Source organism: Oryx dammah, unplaced genomic scaffold (genome assembly GCF_014754425.2).
Source record: "Oryx dammah isolate SB20612 unplaced genomic scaffold, SCBI_Odam_1.1 HiC_scaffold_27, whole genome shotgun sequence".
Lineage (NCBI taxonomy): Eukaryota > Metazoa > Chordata > Mammalia > Artiodactyla > Bovidae > Oryx > Oryx dammah.
This window is the reverse complement of record NW_024070211.1, coordinates 59,942,551-59,963,654: the sequence shown is the minus strand read 5'-3', so window position 1 is coordinate 59,963,654 and position 21,104 is coordinate 59,942,551.

The window sequence follows — 21,104 nt, the reverse complement described above, 5'->3', positions numbered from 1 at the left end:
TGTCCCATCCCGACTTGCCCCCTGATCACTATAAATTTGTCTTCTACACTTGTATATAAGACTTTCAGATTTTTAACTTAGCAAGACTCTCATCAGTAGATTTCTGGGGGCAAGTTCCTTCCTCTTTCTTGGGCTCAGTTTTACTATGTGTTAAATAATTGTTGTTTTCCAAACTTGCCTAAACTTGGACTCAGTTTTACTATGTGTCAAATAATTGTGGTTTTCCAAACTTGGACTTCCCTGATAGCTCAGGTGGTAAAGAAGCCAACTGCAGTGCAGGAGAACCTCGGTTTGATTCCTGGGTCAGGAAGAATTCCTTGGAGAAGGGCTAGGCTACCCACTCCAGTATCCTTGGATTTCCCTTGTGGCTCAGCTGGTAAAGAATCTGCCTGCAATGAGGGAGACCTGGGTTTTATCCCTGGGTTGGAAAGATCCCCTGGAGAAGGGAAAGGCTACCCCCTCCAGTATTCTGGCCTGGAGAAGTCCATGTATAGTATATGGGGTTGCAAAGTGTCGGCTCATGACTGAGTGACTTTCACATTCACTTTCAAGATTGCCTAATTATGTAAATCACATGAGCTATTTGTTACATTTACCAATTTCCAGGACCTACCACAGATAAAGTAAATCTGGATTTTCAAAGGGAGGAGGTCACCCCAAATGTTGCATATGGCTGGGCAAATGAGCACTGTGGTCTCATCAAGCTCTGACATCCTGTTTTTCTCTGATTATGATTCTAAGTCACCATTACCTTTGGTTTCTAGATAGAAACAAGATCGAGGGTTAGGATTTTTCTAAAACTCCTTTGAAGGTACTGAAATGAAATACAGTGTTTACCCGGTCATGATCAGACATAGAAAAATTCAGAAGCAAAACAATCTTATTGTATGTCTTGCCCAAACTTCCCTTCATATTTCCCTGCTCTGTCTCTCTTATTTTCCTCTATTCTTGAGATATTATTTGGCCCAATGCTGGTCTCTGTGTTATGTAGACTGCCCATGATGTCTGCTCCATGATCAGTACTCCATATTCCCAACCCTGTTTCCTTATCTCTCCCCCACAACACTATACTCACCCCTGCATAGACAGCATTTGAAAACCAATTAATATCAATGTGTTAATAATTAGCTTGAGCATAAATATATTTCCTCAGGCTGAGTGTTTGCATTTTAACAAAAGATATCATGTACACTTGAAAAAATGATTCTCTTTTAAGATTTTAACAATATGTGCCATCTAGTGTGGAGATATTTGGGGTGAATGGGTTATTTCTGATGTTCCAAATCACATCAAACCATCATAGAAGAAAATATGTTAATGGGGCTTTCTTATTTAACATTTTGATGTGTATAGAAGATTTACCTATTAGGCTAAAAATGTCTTCTGCCTCATCCACACAAAAAGGAATTTTGAAAATTTAATCAGAAATCCATTCAGCTGTTTCTGATGTTACCAACCAAGTCGTTATTTTTCCCCAGTTAGGCATATTCCTACACCTTAGCTTTTACCAACAATGAAGACTGATTTCCCCCAATGCAAGCTTAAGAATAAATTAAAATCTTATGAAAATGTGCATCTTTGACAGGTTTAGAAAGGAAATATGATTGTAAGTGTCAAAACCACAGGTAACTGCATTTGAAAATAATGTAATGCACTTTTTTCTATAAAGCTGAATGGACATGCTTGATTTTTTAAATGTTTGTAACATTAAAACCAAATGCCTGAGGATTTTCTTATGTGCAGAATAGAAAAGAATTGGAGGACAGTGTTGCTAGAAGAGACAAAATTTTAGGAAAATATTTTCACCAGTGTTCATCTTACTGTGCTGTGCTGTGCTTAATCTCAGTCATGTCTGACACTTTGCAACCTCATGGACTGTAACCTGGTAGGCTCCTCTGTCCATGGAATTCTCTAGGCCAGAATACTGGAGTGGGTTGCCATGCCCTCCTCCAGGGGATCTTCCCAACCCAGGGATCAAACCCAGATCTCCCACATTTCAGGTGGATTCTTTACCATCTAAAACACCAGGGAAGCCCAAGAATACTGGAGTGGGTAGCCTATCCCTTCTTCAGGGAAACTTCCAGGCCCAGGAATCAAACTGGTGTCTCCTGCATTGCAGGTGGATTCTTTACCAGCTGAGCTACAGAGAAGCCCATTCATCTTACTAAGTTCACATGAAAACTGAATAGGAAGTCAAACACTGTTTTCTCATTGCTCTTGTTCTGTAAAAAATGCACCACGCCTCAGTGCTGAGGCTCTGGGAACAGGCTTCCTGGCCTAAAACTGTGGCCCTACGACCTTTAAACTGTGAGTTTCTAGGCAAGTGGATTAATTCCCTATGCCTTGGTTGCCTCATTTTAAAGTATTAAAATATTACATGTTTAATAGGATTTCTGTGTAGAAGAAATGAGAACATGCATAAAACAGCCTTAGAAAAGTGTCCTGACACTCTGTTACATAATGCAAGTGATATGTTTATTTATTTTTAACTTTTGTTGAAATATAGTTGATTTAAAATGTGTTAGCTTCAGGTGTAAAGCAAAGATTTATATTTATACATATATATATTCTTTTTTAGATTATTTTCCATTAAAGATTATTATAAAATATTTAATGTACTTTCCTGAGCTATACTGTAGGCTCTTGTTGGGTTATCTATTATATATATATATATATGTGTGTGTGTATATATATATATATATACACATATATATATAAATATATACACATATATATATAAAACAATGTGTATATTTTAAACATGCATATATTTAAATGTGTATATGTATATAATAATGTGTATGCTGCTGCTGCTGCTGCATCGCTTCAGTGGTGTCCAGTGTGACCCCATAGACGGCAGCCCACCAGGCTCCCCCGTCCCTGGGATTCTCCAGGCAAGAACACTGGAGTGGGTTGCCATTTCCTTCTCCAATAATGTGTATATTTTAATCCAAAACTCCTAATTTATCCTCTTTTCCTCTTAGATGAGGAAAAGATGTACTTAGATGTTTTCTAAGTCTGTGAGTCTAATTTTGTTTTGTAAATAAGTTTATTTGTATATTTTTTAAAAATTTTAACATATAAGCAATATCATATGATATTGCTTTCTCTGTCTGCCTTACTTCATTTAGTATGATAATCTCTAGGTCCATCCATGTTGCTGCAAATGATATTATTTTGTACTTTTTTTTACAGCTGAATAATCTTCCATTTTGTCTTTATGCTACAAAAAAGGAATTCAAATATAAGGATAGTCATTCAAATAATAAGAGAATAAAAGAAAAGGAGGGGTAAACATATATACAAAAATAAATCCAAAACAGTTAACCAAAGGTAAAAGAATATACATACCAATAATTACATCTAAATGGATTAAATACTCCAACCAAAAGATATTTTTTTTTGTTACAAAAGGGCTTTTTACATAGTAACTGGGAACAGTCAAATCCTGTCTATCTGCTCTTAAATCCTATCACTTTGGTCCAAATTATGACCAACTGTCTTACACCATGCTGAATAATAAAGGAAGCCTTGGGCCTGAGTCTTACCCTGAGCCACATGCTTCCCTCAGCTTCGATCTAGATTCTTCCTGATCTTCCCTTACCAGCCCTCTTTGAGGACAGAGGTATAGCCACAGTAGCAAAGCAAGACAACTCTGTCTCCTTGTCCACCCCAGATTCCACCAAAGAAAAGGATGGACAGAAGTATTCACAGGTGGTACGACTCCACGTGTCCATTTAAATTCATTTCCTATTGATTTGATATGAGTAAGCTTTGATAAATCAATAACTGTTTATTGACAGCCAACTTTGTGGCAAGCACCATTCAAGGGACCAAAAATACATTGTGAAAAAGCCAAATTGAGTTCTCATTTACACAGCTTTTATAGTCGAGAGATAAAATACATGTTTTTTTTTTTTTAATACCAGTTTTTAAGCAACTGCAAGTATGATAAGTCTAAGAAAGAAAATTGGAGGTAGCCAAATATAGGCAAGGGAGTTGGTAAAAGGATATATAAAGTGTACTTGTGTAAAATAAATAAGGAACAATAAAATTGGAAGTATGAGAGATAAGCTGCCGTTAGACTGATTAAAATAAGCAGAAAAGGCATTTTATTCAGAAAAGAATATATATAAGATGCCCATATGAAGGAAGAGATCAAGCAAAACATGGTGCATAAAATAAATTGAAGATGGAGCAAAGGTAACAGAGAGAGACACACAGGGTCAGCTCATTGATGTCCAGAGAGACCAAGTTATTAAAGACTTGAATATTTTATAACACCAATGAAAAAGCATTGAAAAGTTTTTGGTAGAGTAATTAAAAGTTCAGAATTGCTTTTGAAAGTTCACTCTGACAGCAGTGTAGAGACATGTTTGGCAAAGGGATAAGTAGATGCAAGTGAGTCTATTTAAAAGGCTACTTAGCGAAAACATGTAAGATATTATGGTGGGTCAGGCTAAAGGATTTAAAAGGAAATGGGAAAGAAGTTACAGTCCAGAGAAATATATAAGAATGAGAATTGATGATATCTATGTGAGAAGGGAGGTAGAAGAGACTCTGGATGGAATAATTCAGTACACAGTATTGTTTGCTGCAATGTGCAACATGGAAGTAAGATAATTGTGTTGTGCTGTTTAAGAGCTCTCTCAGATACCAAAGTGGAGATGGTGGGAAGCAGCTGAATGTATGGATCTGGAGCTCAGAAGAGGGGTCTTGGCTGAGGACATCATTTTCAGCATTGAAATAACTGTAAGAATTCACTTGGGAATAAAGTATGCAGTGGGGGGAAAAATTCTCTAAGGGAACCTGCAGAAACTGCAAAATTTTCCATAGAAGGAAGCTAACTTTGTAAAGGAGGTATCAGAGAGGTGGGAAACAGTGAAGGATCCATAAAACCCAAGAAGTAAGGGTGTTTCAAAACTGGAGAAGGGTAGAGTTTGAAACGCTTGTGAGAGCCTAGCGTGCTAAGGGACAACAGTGTCCATTGGTCCCAACATGGAATCATCAGTGAGCATACCTAGAGCCACTTTGATGGCTCTAAATATTTGACATGTGACTGATAAGGACAGAAATTCACATAATAAGTCTGGGGAATTTTCATGTTATTCTGAAGGAGAGGTAAAAGATTGTAATAGTTTGATGTAAAACTGAGGTCAAGGCAATGCATGTATGATTGTAAATCTAAAAGCTGAAAAAGAAGAGAGAAAAAAATAGGTTACTCAGTATCTCAGAATTTTCAAGAAAGTGAAATGAACCAGAGAAGTGGAGGTATTGATTTTAAACTGGGGAGAAACGCAGTCTCACATTCTTTAGTTTCTGGGAAGAGGATATACAAATACATGAAAGTCCTAGTAAAAGTTTTTAGATCATTCTTTCCAGGTTTGCTACTCAGTTCCATTCTCATAGCTTGAGCATGTGTGAAGCATATGACTTGTCTTTTTGTTTTTTTGGTGTCTGAAACAAGATAATTTATGTCTAGAACTAGTGTAGAGATGGATATATATCACCCTGAGATCCCAGAGTTTGACTTTGATTCAGCCCTGGCTTGACGTATTCTGAGTTGCTTCACTTAATGAAGATCTGAGTGTGTAATCTTCCAGGAAGTAGCAGCAAGAGAAAGTTTCTGAAAATAACGTCCTCTATTTCTCAACCCTTGTACTAGATAAAGTCTGTTATGATCAAGATAGGCTAGGCCTAAGCAACAAATAAAAAATCTCCAAAGTTTATTTCTTGCTTTGTTATGTGTCTATTTCAAGTTATATGAGGGAAAGGAGATCCAAGCTAATGGATGATCCCGTGTCTTCTAGCTCCCCCATCTGAAACTAGAGCCTCCCAGCCTATGGAGGAAGAAGAAGGAAAGAACGCTGAAAAGTTGTATGTATGCTTTGGTAAGTCACTCCAGGAGAGAAACCTGTTACTTCCTCCCACTTCAATGGACATGAGTTTGAGTAAACTCTGGGAGTTGGTGATGGACAGGGAGGCCTGGCGTGCTGCGGTCCATGGGGTCGCAAAGAGTCGGACACAACTGAGCGACTGAGCTGAACTGAACTGAACACTTCTAGTAGTTAGAAGTCACTTGGCCCTGCCTAACTGTATTTCCTAGGAAGGAATATGAGGTAACATAGAATTCTGAATGAGCACCACTGTCTTTGCCACAACCCATTCTTCTGGTCACTGACATTTTTCTCTCTACATATATAATATACTTTACCCACTCAATCTCATCCAACCAGAACATTTAAACTCAAAGTCTTGGATCTCAGGTTGTTGTTCTATAGATTTTTCACTGGTTCCAAATATAGCATCTTAGACTAGAGATCTATAGAGACCACCCGTTCTCAAATTGTAAATGAAATAAAGACAAAATAAGCAATATAAGCACTTTTATCTCATTCAGAAATGAAAAGAAAGAAATAGCCAGCAAGAACAGATCCAAAGAGACTTGAAATTCCATTTGATGAATATTATGAAGGCCTCCTGCTTTGGATCAGAAAAATAATTTTTGACTAAACTCTATTCTATGTCCAAAAACTTCAGGCTCCTGTTTCTACCATCTGAAATGTTCACCCTGTCTCATTATACTTCTTGAACACATCCTAAGTAGGTATTGAGAAATATCTCCTCTTAATTCAGAGTTATTCAGTTCTGAGGGCAAGGGGAAAGTTCTAAAAGATGTTTTAGCTTTAAAAAAAATTTATAATTTAACTCAAGTCCCAGTCTTTTAGCAACACAATATTTCTCAAAAATATAGTAGGTTTCTTGCTATTTAATATCAAGTAAAGCCACTGTCTATATTTGCTTTCTTATCTTTCCTTTTCCATTTGAAGAGGTTATCGTAAAATTAAAGATAGTTATTTAAAAGCTATGGTTCTTAAATTATTTTATATTAGAAGATACTTTCTTCAAAATGTTGTGTTAGCTTCTATTGCACAGCAAACTGAATCAGCTATATATGTATATATATATATATATCTCCCTTCTGTCTTGGATTTTCTTCTAATTTAGGTCACCAAAGAGCATGGAATAGAGTTCCCTGAGCTATACAGTAGATTCTCATTAGTTACCTATTTTATAAATAATAATCTATATATATCAATCCCAATCTCCCAGCTCATCCCAGCACTAGCCCATTTACTATATAACCCAGCAATCTCACTACTGAGCATATACCCAGAGAAAACCATAATTCAAATGACACATGCACCCTAATGTTCACTGAAGCACTAGTTAACAATAGCCAGAACATGGAAACAACTTATATGTTTATCAACAGAGAATAGATAAAGAATATGTGATACATATATACAATTGAATATTGCCTAGCCATAAAAAGGAGTGAAACTGGGCCATTTGTAGAGATGTGGATGGACCTAGAGTCTGTTATACAGAGTGAAGTAAGTCAGAAAGAGAAAGGCAAATGTTGAATATTAATGCATGTATATGGAATCTAGAAAAATGTTACAGATAATCCCATTTGAAAAACAGAAATAGAGACACAGATGTAGAAAAAATATATCAAAAACTATAGTTTTCATAAGCTTTGCCTGTGTCAGTTAATTCAATGGAAAGGTTTTACTATGTGTCATATCCTAAACTTCATTTTTGCCATGCAAGATCATTTGTCACTGAGAAGTTTTAGTAACAGGTGTGAATGCCATACCTAGCTGACATTTTTTCAAGAAGATACATTTAAATTAATCTCTGTCTCTCCAAAGATTTCTCAACTTTATTTCCTAGTTTTAGAATTTCAAATATATCTTCTCTTACAATATTTTAAGGCTGAATATCTTGAATAGTTCTATTCTTTTTCGTTTCTGTTTGACACCTGACCAATTCTTTCCCACACTTATATCTTTCTTGGAACATCTTCCCAAATGCACTGTGTAAATATTAGTTCACTCTTGATATTTATTAGCTCATATATCAATCATTAAAAATGCCTCTTCATCAACCATAAAAGGAATGAAATTGGGTTCTTTGTAGAGACATGGATGGACCTAGAGACTGTCATACAGAATGAAGTCAGAAACAGAAAAATAAATATTGTATATTAATACATATATGTGGAATCTAAAAGCATGATATAGATGATCTTATCCATGAAACAAAAATAAGGACACAGATGTAGTGAAAAAACTTATGGATACCAAGGGGGGAAATGGAGGTGGGATGAATTGAGAGATTGGCATTGAGATTTACATGCTCCTGTATAAAAGAGAGATAACTACTGAGAACCTATTATATAGCTCAGGAAATTTAGTGCTTTGTGGTGACCTAAATGGGAAGGAAATCCAAAACATAGGGGATATATGCATATACATAGCTAATTTGCTTTTCTGTACAGAAGAAACTAATACAACATTATAAAGAATCTATAGTCCAATAAAAATTAATTTTTTTAAATGCCTCTTAACTTCTCTTCCAGGATAATCTTTGCTATTGTAATGCAGTTTCCATTTTCCTACCAGATTAAGATCATGAAAGCACAACTCTGATCCTATTTAATTTATAACTATCTTCATATATATCACAAGAACATTTGTATGTTGAGTATCCATTGGATGCCAGACATGGTTTCATGTTTCATCTTATGTAATTATTGCAGAAATGTGATAATCACACTCATTCAATTCATTAACCTCTTATACATAAAGAGGTAAAGCAACTTTTTCCACATTAAATAGTATTAATGGACAGAGTTAGACTTTTAAATATAAACTGCCTTGACTCCAAACCATTCCATTTCATTCCATCAACATTCTTATCCATGAAGGAGTTAAAATGATAGATGAAATCTGTAAACTCCAAGCAATTAAACCAGCTTGAGCTCTGTGAATGGTTTAGATTTTGCACACTGCAGATAAGATTTGTATGAATTAAAATGTCCAAGTCTCAGGCACCTTGGTGTCCGTAAGAAATCATTACAATTTAACACATTTCCTAGATATATTTAGAATGTCAAATTGTAGGCATTTTCTGCTAGCTTTTTTCCCCTTATTTTCTCCTTAATATAAATCTGGCAGGGATAAGTGTGGGTGAAATGAAGGAAACCCCCTTCAAGTACAAAAGTGACACCACAGCTCCCACTATGATGTGATGACCACACTATCAAAAGGCTTAATTTAAGGAACCAGCAGAAATAGTACTTGTATATTTTTTTAAATGCAGTAATTTTATCTCACTCCTTTTCTCACTTCTTAATTCACAGTGTGATATGTTTAATTTTTTTTTTTTTAACAGGCAGTGCTGCTGTTTGGAAGATGCACTTCACACTCTCTCTTTTCCAGTTTGTTCACCCTTTCAGAAAAACATTGATTCAAACTGCCATTATATGTCTTACTCATGTACTCCATCTTGTCTCCTGAATTTTAATCTCTCACTGGTGACCTTTCTTTTTCAAAAGCCCAAAATAAAAATAAACTATAATCAATCAATCTGTGCTCACCAGTGTTTTAAATATAGTTAAGTACATGTGATGTTTATAAATGGAATAGATAGTTACAGGAGCTATGATTTTCTTAATAACTATACCATTCAACCATTCAGCCTTCTTTTTTGTGTGTGTGTGTGCAACTAGTGACACTGGTCATTTCATATTTATTTTAAAATCTATTTTTCCAGTGTACCTTTCTGTATAATTATAGATAACTTGGAAAATTCAATAAATTAGAAAACTCCCATCACCAAAAGAGAAATTCTTTCAGAGTTTATGTTAATATACTTTACAGAGCTATTTACATACACTGTGCATGTGATATATCTTGATTTTCTAATGCAATGAGGCATTTCTAATATCTTTGCAAATATCATTAATGACTATCATTCTAATCCATTTTGCCTCAGTTTACCTACTCATTCTGCTATGGTTAATCATTTATCTTCCTTTTATATTCTTTGGAATAGATACAGTTCTGTTGTGGATAATGTTCCAGTGATGCCTTAGGACAGATTCCTGAAAACTGGGATCTCTGGGTCAAAGTTTAATGTTGTTATCAAGCTTACAAATACACATTGTGAGGTTCTTTTCCAAAATCATTGTACAATTTTAGGATTTCAGCAGTGAAACACTATTAGTCATCTCACACAGGCAAATGTTGAAATTGATTAGAGCAGCAGCCCTCAACATTTTGGCATCAAGGATCAGTTTTATGGAAGACAATTTTTCAATCCGGCTGGGGATGGGGGACAGTTTGGGGATGGTTCAAGTGCATTACATTTATTGTGTACTTTATTTCTATTATTATTGTATCAGCTCCACTTCAGATCATCAGGCATTAGATCCTGAAGATCAGGGACCACTCGATGAGTAAATTACATCTTCCACTAATGACTAGTTCACGTTAAGCAATTCCTGTGTTTTTAGCACTTAACTGCTGACTTTTTTAAAAGTGCTTACAGAGTTAATTTTCATTCAGGAAGCCTTGCCAAAAAAAAAGGTGAAGAAGCTATTACTAGACTCATTCACAGGTGATGCATTTCAGACAGATGGCAGTTAAATAAATTTTCTGATGTCATTCAGGGGGTTACTGAGACTAGGTCACATCCTGCAACCCTCAGTTCAGTTCAGTTCAGTTGCTCAGTCATGTCCGACTCTTTGAACAGCAGCATGCCAAGCTTCCCTGTCCATCACCAACTCCCAAAGCTTACCCAAACTCATGTCCATTGAGTCGGTGATGCCATTCAATCATCTCATCCTCTATTGTCCCCTTCTCCTCCCACCTTCAATCTTTCTCAGCATCAGCATCTTTTCAAATGAATCAGCTCTTCACATCAGATGGCCAAAGTATTGCAGTTTCAGCTTCAACATCAGTCCTTTCAATTAACTCTCAGGACTGATATTTTGGATGGATTGTTTGGATCTCCTTGCAGTGCAAGGGACTCTCAAGAGTCTTCTCCAACACCACAATTTAGAAGCATCAATTCCTCCACGCTCAGCTTTTTTTATAGTCCAACTCTCACATCCATACATGACTACTGGAAAAACCATGGCTTTGAGTATTCGGACCTTGGTTGGCAAAGTAATGTCTCTGCTTTTTAATATGCTGTCTAGGTTGCACATAACTTTCCATCCAAGCAGCAAGCATCTTTTAATTTCATTGCTACAGTCACCATCTCCAGTGATTTTGGAGCCCAAAAACTAAAGTCTGCCACAGTTTCCACTGTTTCCCCATCTATTTCCCATGAAGTGATGGGACTAGATACCATGATCTTTGTTTTCTGAATGTGGAGCTTTAAGCCAACATTTTCACTCTCCTCTTTTCACTTCCATCAAGAGGCTCTTTAGTTCTTCACTTTCTGCTGTAAGGATGGTATCATCTTCATATCTGAGGTTATTGAAATTTCTTCTGGCAATCTTGATGTATTCTGTATATAAGTTAAATAAGCAGGCTGACAATATACAGCCTTGATGTACTCCTTTCCTGATTTGGAAACAGTCTGTTTTTCCATGTCCAGTTCCAACTGTTGCTTCCTGACCTGCATATAGATTTCTCAAGAGGCAGGTAGGGGTGGTCTGGTATTCCCATCTCTTTAAGAATTTTCCACAGTTTATTGTGATCCACACAGTCAAAGGCTTTGGCATAGTCAATAAAACAAATAGATGTTTTACTGGAACTCACTTGCTTTTTCAATGATCCAGCAGATATTCATAATTTGATATCTGGTTCCTCTGCCTTTTGTAAAACTAGCTTGAACATCTGGAAAATCATGGTCCATGTACTATTGAAGCCTGGCTTGGAGAATTTTGAGAATTACTTTACTAGCGTGAGATGAGTGCAATTGTGTGGTACTTAAGCGCCGGTGGCTGCGACCGGCACACTAAGTGAAGGCGGCTGCAACCAGCGCACTAAGCGGGGCTAAGAGGAGCTACCCCACGTCCGAGGTCAGGGGCAGCGGCCGAGAGTGCCAGGCTGTGACAGTGCAGGAATGGCCGAGAGGAGCTACCCCACATCCGAGGCCAGAGGCAGTGGCCAAGAGGAGCTACCCCGTGGCCGAGAGGAGCTACCCTGAGTCTGGGGCCAGGGGCGGCGGCCAGGAAGAGCAACCCCACGTCCAAGGAGCGATGGCTGCATGGGCGCAGGAGAGCCTAAAGGAGCTATCCCACATTGAAGGTCAGGAAGGGCGGTGGTGAGGAGATACCCTTTGTCCAAGGTAAGGAGCAGCAGCTGTGAAAGATACCCCATACCCAAGGTAAGAGAAACCCAAGTAAGATGGTAGGTGTTGCAAGAGGGCATCAGAGGGCAGACACACTGAAACCATACTCACAGAAAACTAGTCATTCTAATCACACTAGGACCACAGCCTTGTCTAACTCAATGAAACTAAGCCATGCCCACAGGGCAACCCAAGACAGGTGGGTCATGGTGGAGAGATCTGACAGAATGTGGTCCACTGGAGAAGGGAATGGCAAACCACTTCAGTATTCTTACCTTGAGAACCCCATGAACAGTATGAAAAGGCAAAATGATAGGATATTGAAAGAGGAACTCCCCAGGTCAGTAGGTGCCCAACATGCTACTGGAGATCAGTGGAGAAATAACTCCAGAAAGAATGAAGGGATGGAGCCAAAGCAAAAACGGTATCCAGCTGTGGATGTGACTGGTGATAGAAGCAAGGTCCAATACTGTAAAGAGAATTATTGCATAGGAACCTGGAATGTCAGGTCCATGAATCAAGGCAAATTGGAATTAGTCAAACAAGATATGGCAAGAGTGAACATTGCTATTCTAGGAATCAGCAAACTAAAATGGACTGGAATGGGTGAATTTAACTCAGATGACCATTATATTTACTACTGTGGGCAGGAATCCCTCAGAAGAAATGGAGTAGCCATCATGGTCAACAAAAGAGTCCGAAATGCAGTACATGGATGCAATCTCAAAAATGACAGAATGATCTCTGTTCGTCTCCAAGGCAAACCATTTAATATCACAGTAATCCAAGTCTATGCCCCAACTAGTAACGCTGAAGAAGCTGAAGTTGAATGGTTCTATCAAGACCTACAAGACCTTTTAGAACTAACACCCAAAAAAGATATCCTTTTCATTATAGGGGACTGGAATGCAAAAGTAGGAAGTCAGGAAACACCTGGAGTAACAGGCAAATTTGGCCTTGGAATGTGGAATGAAGCAGGGCAAAGACTAATAGAGTTTTGCCAAGAAAATGTGCTGGTCGTAGCAAAGACCTTCTTCCAACAACACAAGAGAAGACTCTACACATGGACATAACCAGATGGTCAACACCGAAATCAGATTGATTATATTCTTTGCAGCCAAAGATGGAGAAGCTCTATACAGTCAGCAAAAACAAGACCAGGAGCTGACTGTGGCTCAGATCATGAACTCCTTATTACCATATTCAGACTTAAATTGAAGAAAGTAGGGAAAACTGCTAGACCATTCAGGTATGACCTAAATCAAATCCCTTATGATTATACAATGGAAGTGAGAAATAGATTTAAGGGTCTAGATCTGATAGATAGAGTGCCTGATGAACTATGGACAGAGGTTCGTGACATTGTACAAGAGACAGGGATCAAGACCATCCTCATGGAAAAGAAATGCAAAAAAGCAAAATGGCTTTCTGGGGAGGCCTTACAAATAGCTGTGAAGAGAAGAGAGGCAAAAAGCAAAGGAGAAAAGGAAAGATATAAGCATCTGAATACAGAGTTCCAAAGAATAGCAAGAAGAGATAAAAAAAAGCCTTCTTCAGTGATCAATGCAAAGAAATAGAGGAAAACAACAGAATGAGAAAGACTAGAGATCTCTTCAAGAAAATTAGAGATACCAAGGGAACATTTCATGCAAAGATGGACCCAATAAAGGACAGAAATGGTATGGACCTAACAGAAGCAGAAGATATTAAGAAGAGGTGGAAAGAATACACAGAAGAACTGTACAAAAAAGATCTTCATGACCAAGATAAGCACGATGGTGTGATCACCCATCTAGAGCCAGACATCCTGGAATGTGAAGTCAAGTGGGCCTTAGAAAGCATCACTACGAACAAAACTAGTAGAGGTGATGGATTTCCTATTGAGCTATTTCAAATCCTGAAAGATGATGCTGTGAAAGTGCTGCACTCAATATGTCAGCAAATTTGGAAAACTCAGCAGTGGCCACAGGACTGGTAAAGGTTAGTTTTCATTCCAATCCCAAAGAAAGGCAATGCCAAAGAATGCTCAAACTACCACACAATTGCATTCATCTCACATGCTAGTAAAGTAATGCTCAAAATTCTCCAAGCCAGGCTTCAGGAATACGTGAACCATGAACTCCCTGATGTTCAAGCTGGTTTTAGAAAAGGCAGGGGAACCAGAGATCAAATTGCCAACATCCACTGGATCATGGAAAAAGCAAGAGAGTTCCAGGAAAACATCTATTTCTGCTTTATTGACTACGCCAAAGCCTTTGACTGTGTGGATCACAAGAAACTGTGGAAAATTCTGAAAGAGATGGGAATACCAGACCACCTGACCTGCCACTTGAGAAATCTGTATGCAGGTCAGGAATCAACAGTTAGAACTGGACATGGAACAACAGACTGGTTTCAAACAGGAAAAGGAGTACGTCAAGGCTGTATATTGTCACCCTGCTTATTTAACTTCTATGCAGAGTACATCATGAGAAACGCTGGACTGGAAGAAACACAAGCTGGAATCACGATTGCCGGGAGAAATATCCATAACCTCAGATATGCAGATGACACCACTCTTATGGCAGAATGTGAAGAGGAGCTAAAAAGCCTCTTGATGAAAGTGAAAGAGGAAAGCGAAAAAGTTGGCTTAAAGCTCAACATTCAGAAAACGAAGATCATGGCATCCAGTCCAATCACTTCATGGGAAATAGATGGGGAAACAGTGGAAACAGTGTCAGACTTTTTTTTTGTGGGGGGGGGGGAAGGGCTACAAAATCACTGCAGATGGTGAATGCAGCCATGAAATTAAAAGATGCTTACTCCTTGAAGAAAAGTTATGACCAACCTAGATAGCATATTCAAAAGCGGAGACATTACTTTGTCAACTAAGTTCCATCTAATCAAGGCTATGGTTTTTCCTGTGGTCATGTATGGATGTGAGAGTTGGACTGTGAAGAAGGCTGAGCGCCAAGGAATTGATGCTTTTGAACTGTGGTGTTGGAGAAGACTCTTGAGAGTTCCTTGGACTGCAAGGAGATCCAACCAGTCCATTCTGAAGGAGATGAGCCCTGGGATTTCTTTGGAAGGAATGATGCTAAAGCTGAAACTCCAGTACTTTGGGCACCTCATGTGAAGAGTTGACTCATTGGAAAAGACTCTGATGCTGGGAGGGATTGGGAGCAAGAGGAGAAGGGGACGACAGAGGATGAGATGGCTGGATGTCATCACTGACTCGATGGACGTGAGTCTGAGTGAACTCCGGGTGTTGGTGATGGACAGGGAGGCCTGGTATGCTGCGATTCATAGGGTCGTGAAGAGTCAGCCACGACTGAGTGACTGAACTGAACTGAACTGAACTTGAGCATTCTTTGGCATTGCCTTTCTTTGAGATTGGATTGAAAACTAACCTTTTCTTGTCTGATGACCTCTGCTGAGTTTTCCAAATTTGCTGGCATATTGATTAAGCACTTCCACAGCATCACCTTTAGGATCAGAAGTAGCTCAACTGGAATTCTATCACCTCCACTAGATTTGTTTGTACTGATGCTTCCTAAGTCCCACTTGACTTCACATTCCAGGATGTCTGGCTCTAGGTGAGGATCACACCATTGTGATTATATGAGTCATGAAGATCTTTTTTGTACAGTTCTTCTGTATATTCTTGCCACCTCTTCTAATATCTTCTGCTTCTGTTAGATCCTTTCCCCCTGTCCCATTTGGCCTTGTCTGAATCATAAGACCCTTTGAACATGCTCACATCGACAGATTTACACTCCCATGGCCCTCAATGAGCAAAGCTTTTTTTTTTTTTTTTTCCTGTTAAATAGATCCTTTATGGTCAGTCCCACTAAATCTTTTAGGAATATGCCTAAGGCCACACACAAAATACTGCTAAGAGCTGAAATACCCATTTAAATTATTGGTCCAATTCCTTTACTTTACAGAAAGAGGAAACTGAGGAGGGATCATATGACAAAATCATGATCCTCCTGCAAAGAAGTTCATACCCATCCTGCTAGTAAACCTAGGGTGAATGTGAAGGCTCTCTAGGCCAAACCCACATATATGCCTAGTACCCATAAGAAAGTGAATCATACTGATTTTCTCAGATTTCCTCTCTTATATTCTGCTTTCCTGACTGCACATTGTTATTGTGAGATTTTCACCGGGAGCACGCAATGAAATCTGACTTCTACCTCCTGGTTCTCATAAGAGGTTTCCTAATTTGTAGATTGATTTTATATCATTAACCAGAGAGAACTAAAATGCTAACATTTTAATTAATTTAGTCATCAACACTGGTTATCTTTGGCTCTGTAATGTCCATTGCTATATTTTGTAATTATCTTTTTAGACCATTAATGGATATAAGAACACTAAAGAAAATTTTCTAAAAGAGATCCCACAATGTTTTTATTGTAGCATACCTATTTAAATGTGTTCATTCTGTTATATCATTTCTATTATTTGTAATATATCATGATTGCATTATACTATTGCATGTTATTTGAATATACAAATAATATATATTTGAATACTACATATACATATGTGTGTGTACATATATACACACGCAGATAAATATATATGTAAATACATATAGAGTTAATTCAGTTCAGTCACTCAGTTGTTTCTGACTCTTTGAACCCCATGGACTGCAGGACACCAAGCTTCCCTGTCCATCACCAACTCCCAGAGCCTACTCAAACTCATGTCCATTACATCAGTGATGTCATTCAACCATCTCATCCTCTGTCGTCCCCTTCTCCTCTCACCTTCAATCTTTCCCAGAATCAGAGTCTTTTCCAATAAGTCAGTTCTTCACATCAGGTTGCCGAAGTATTGGAGCTTCAGCATCAGTCCTTCCAATGAACATTAGGACTGATTTCTTTTAAGATGGACTGGTTGGATCTCCTTGCAGTCCAAGGGACTCTCAAGAGTCTTCTCCCATGCCACAGTTTAAAAGTATCAATTCTTTGGCACTCAGCTTTCATTATAGTCCAACTCTCACATCCATACATGATTACTGGAAAAACAATAGCTTTGACTATATGGACCTTTGCTGGCAAAGTAATGTCTGTGTTTTTTAATGTGCTGTCTAAGTTTGTCATCACTTTTCTTCCAAGGAACAAGTGTCTTTTAATTTCATGACTACAGTTCAGTTCAGTTCAGTTCAGTTCAGTTCAGTTCAATTCCGTTGCTCAATCGTGTCTGACTCTTTCTGACTCCATGAACCACAGCACGCCAGGCCTCCCTGTCTATCACCAACTGCTGGAGTCTACTCAAACCCATATCCATTGAGTCAGTGATTCCATCCAACCATTTCATCTTCTGTCATCCCTTTCTCCTCTCGCCTTCAGTCTTTCCCAGCATCAGGGTCTTCTCAAATGAGTCAGCTCTTCACATCAGGTGGCCAAAGTATTGGAGTTTCAGCTTCAACATCAGTCTTTCCAATGAACACCCAGGACTGTTCTCCTTTAGAATGGACTGGTTGGATCTCCTTGCAGTCCAAGGGACTCTCAAGAGTCTTCTCCAATACCACAGTTCATCTCAGTGATTTTGGAGCCCAAGTTTGTCACTATTCCCATTGTTTCCCCATCTAATTGCCATGAAATGATGGGACCAGATACCATGATCTGCGTTTTTTGAATGTTGAGTTTTAAGACAGTTTTTCACTCTCCTCTTTCACGTTCATCAATAGATACTGTTAACAATTTGCTGTTTATCCTTCTTGTTGTGCCTTTGTTCATCCCAGTCTCACAGCATTCATTCTAGTTTGCTGAAAATGTTCAAGTTATTTTCTAGCACATGTCACACAGACTCATAACCTTGGGCCTTTCCTTCTCCCAGAATTTCCTCTTTTGTTTTGTAAGAGATGAAGTTTTACTCATTTTCAAAAAATGACTCAAAAAACCATAGCCCTACTGAGTTCCTGGAAGTAGATTCCATTTCTTCCTGCTCTAACTTCAGCTACTGTTTACTTTATATTTAGGAGATTTGGTATCAACCTTACCATCTACATATAGAAACATTCTGAGGTCAAGGAACATATCTATTCATTGCATCATTAGAGCAACTGGTGAGAGTGTTCGAAGTGTTTATTGAATGTAATAAGTTCAAATTGTTTGACTCCTCCAGACTATATCTCTCAGCAAAAGGTGTAATACTGAGTCAGTAACTGGGGCTCTAATGATACAAGAGCATCAAACACATCTATGATATCTCCCCCAAAGAAAATATATATAATTCTTTTATCAATGTCCTTATGATCTACTTCTATGTAGAATTAACCCATGGCAAGCCATGATTGCAAGGCTACATGATAGTAGCTGAAAAACCTGCATTACTAAATTAGTCCAAATAGGAAAATGTTTAGATCTGATAGACAGAGTGCCTGGAAAACTATGAATGGAAGTTCATGCCATTGTATAGGAGGCAGGGATCAAGACCATCCCCATGGAAAAGAAATTCAAAGAGTCAAAATGCTTGTCTGAGGAGGCCTTAAATATAGCTGTGAAAAGAAGAGAAGCTAAAGGCAAGGAGAAAAGGAGGATATACACATCTGAATGCAGAGTTCCAAAGAATAGCAAGGAGAGATAAGAAAGCCTTCCTCAGCTATCAATGCAAAGAAATAGAGGAAAATGAAAGAATGGGAAAGACTAGAGATCTCTGCAAGAAAACTAGAGATAATAAGAGAATATTTCACGCAAAGATGGGCACAATAAACAGCAGAAATGGTATAAACCTAACAAAAACAGAAGATATTAAGAAGAGGTGGCAAGAATACACAGAACTGTACAAAAAAGATCTTCATGACCCAGATAATCATGATGGTGTGATCACTCACCTAGAGCCAGACATTCTTGAATGTGAAGTCAAGTGGGCCTTAGGAAACATCAGTACAAACAAAGCTAGTGGAGGTGATGGAATTCCAGTTGAGCTACTTCTAATCCTAAAAGATGATGCTGTGAAAGTGCTTAACTCAATATGCCAGCAAATTTGGAAAACTCAGCAGTGGTCATCGGACAAGAAAAGGTTTGTTTTCATTCCAATCTCAAAGAAAGGCAATGCCAAAGAATGCTCAAAGTACCACACAGTTGCACTCATCTCATGCTAGTAAAGTAATGCTCAAAATTCTCCAAGCCAGACTTCAACAGTACGTGAACCGTGATCTTCTAGATGTTCAAGCTGGTTTTACAGAAGGCAGAGGAACCAGATATCAAATTATGAACATCTGCTGGATCATTGAAAAACCAAGTGAGTTCCAGGAAAACATCTATTTCTGCTTTATTGACTATGTCATAGCCTTCGACTGTGTGGATCACAACAAAAGGTGGAAAATTCTTAAAGAGATGGGAATACCAGACCACCTGACCTGCCTCTTGAGAAATCTGTATGCAAGTCAGGAAGCAAACAGTTAGAACTAGACATGGAAAAAAAAGACTGTTTCCAAATCAGGAAAGGAGTACATCAAGGCTGTATATTGTCAGCCTGCTTGTTTAACTTATATGCAAGGTACATCATGAAAGATGCTGGGCTGGAAGAAGCACAAGCTGGAATCAAGATTGCCAGAAGAAATATCAATAACCTCAGATATGAAGATGATGCCATCCTTATGGCAGAAAGCGAAGAACTAAAGAGCCTCTTGATGGAAGTGAAAAGAGGAGAGTGGAAAAGTGGGATTAATATTCAACATTCAGAAAACGAAGATCATGGCATCTGGTCCCATCACTTCTTGGCAAATAAGTGGGAAAACACTGGAAACAGTGACAGATTTTATTTTTCTTGGGGGGCGGGGCAAAATCCCTGGAGATGGTCACTGCAGTCATGAATTTAATAGACGCTTGCTCCTTGGAAGGAAAGTTATGAGCAACCTAGACAGAATATTAAAAAGCAGAGACATTACTCTGCTAACAAAGATCCATATACTCAAAGCTATGGTTCTTCAAGTAGTCACGTATGGATGTGAGAGTTGGACTATAAAGAAATCAGAGTGCCAAATAATTGATATTTTTGAACTGTGGTGTGGGTGAAGACTCTTGAGAGTCCCTTGGACTACAAGGAAATCCAACCAGTCCATCTTAAAGGAAATCAGTCCTGAATGTTCATTGGAAGGGCTGATGCTGAAACTCCAATATTTTGGCAACCTGATGTGAAGAACTGACTCATTGGAAAAGACCCTGATTCTGGGAAAGATTGACGGTGAGAGGAGAAGGGAATGACAGAGGATGAGATGGTTAGATGGCATCACTGATGCGATGGACATGAGTTTGAGTAAACTCCGGTAGTTGGTGATGGACAGGGAGGGATGATGTTCTGCAGTCCATGGGGCAGCAGAGAGATGGACACAGCTGAGCAGCTGAACTGAACTGAACTAAGGGAAATGAGATATTTTGTGAATTTCACCAAAGTTACCAAAATTTTAAATTTTCTTCTCAGTTACAGTACATTATTAAGTGATTCTATCATCTTCCTGGTTTCCCTTGAACACATTTGTTCTGGGCTGTCTTTATTCTGTTCAATAGGAGACAAATATTGTTATGTGGGTATTCAAATGCTTCCAAGATGGTGAGCTGAACTAATTAAAATCCCCCATATGAAAGATTTGAGCAAGATAAGAATGTATACATACTTTATTCATACACACCCTCCCTCCTAAATTTAATTGAATCTCATTCAGTTCTATAAACTTACAGTTGTACATCGATGATTCATAAACTCATGTCGGATCTAGCTCTTACTTTAATCCAATGAAAAATTGTTTGAGAGTCAAGAAACAGATTTTGAAATCCATTAATCAGGTTTTCTGATGAAAAATTAGAAATACTATTTTACCATAGAATTCCAAGAACACAGCAAGAACATTCCTAGGGATCCAACTGAAGTTTCTCAGTACGAATATGAATGATGCTTCCTGGAGTTATAGAGATGGAATGATTATTTCCTAAAACAGAAAATAACATCAC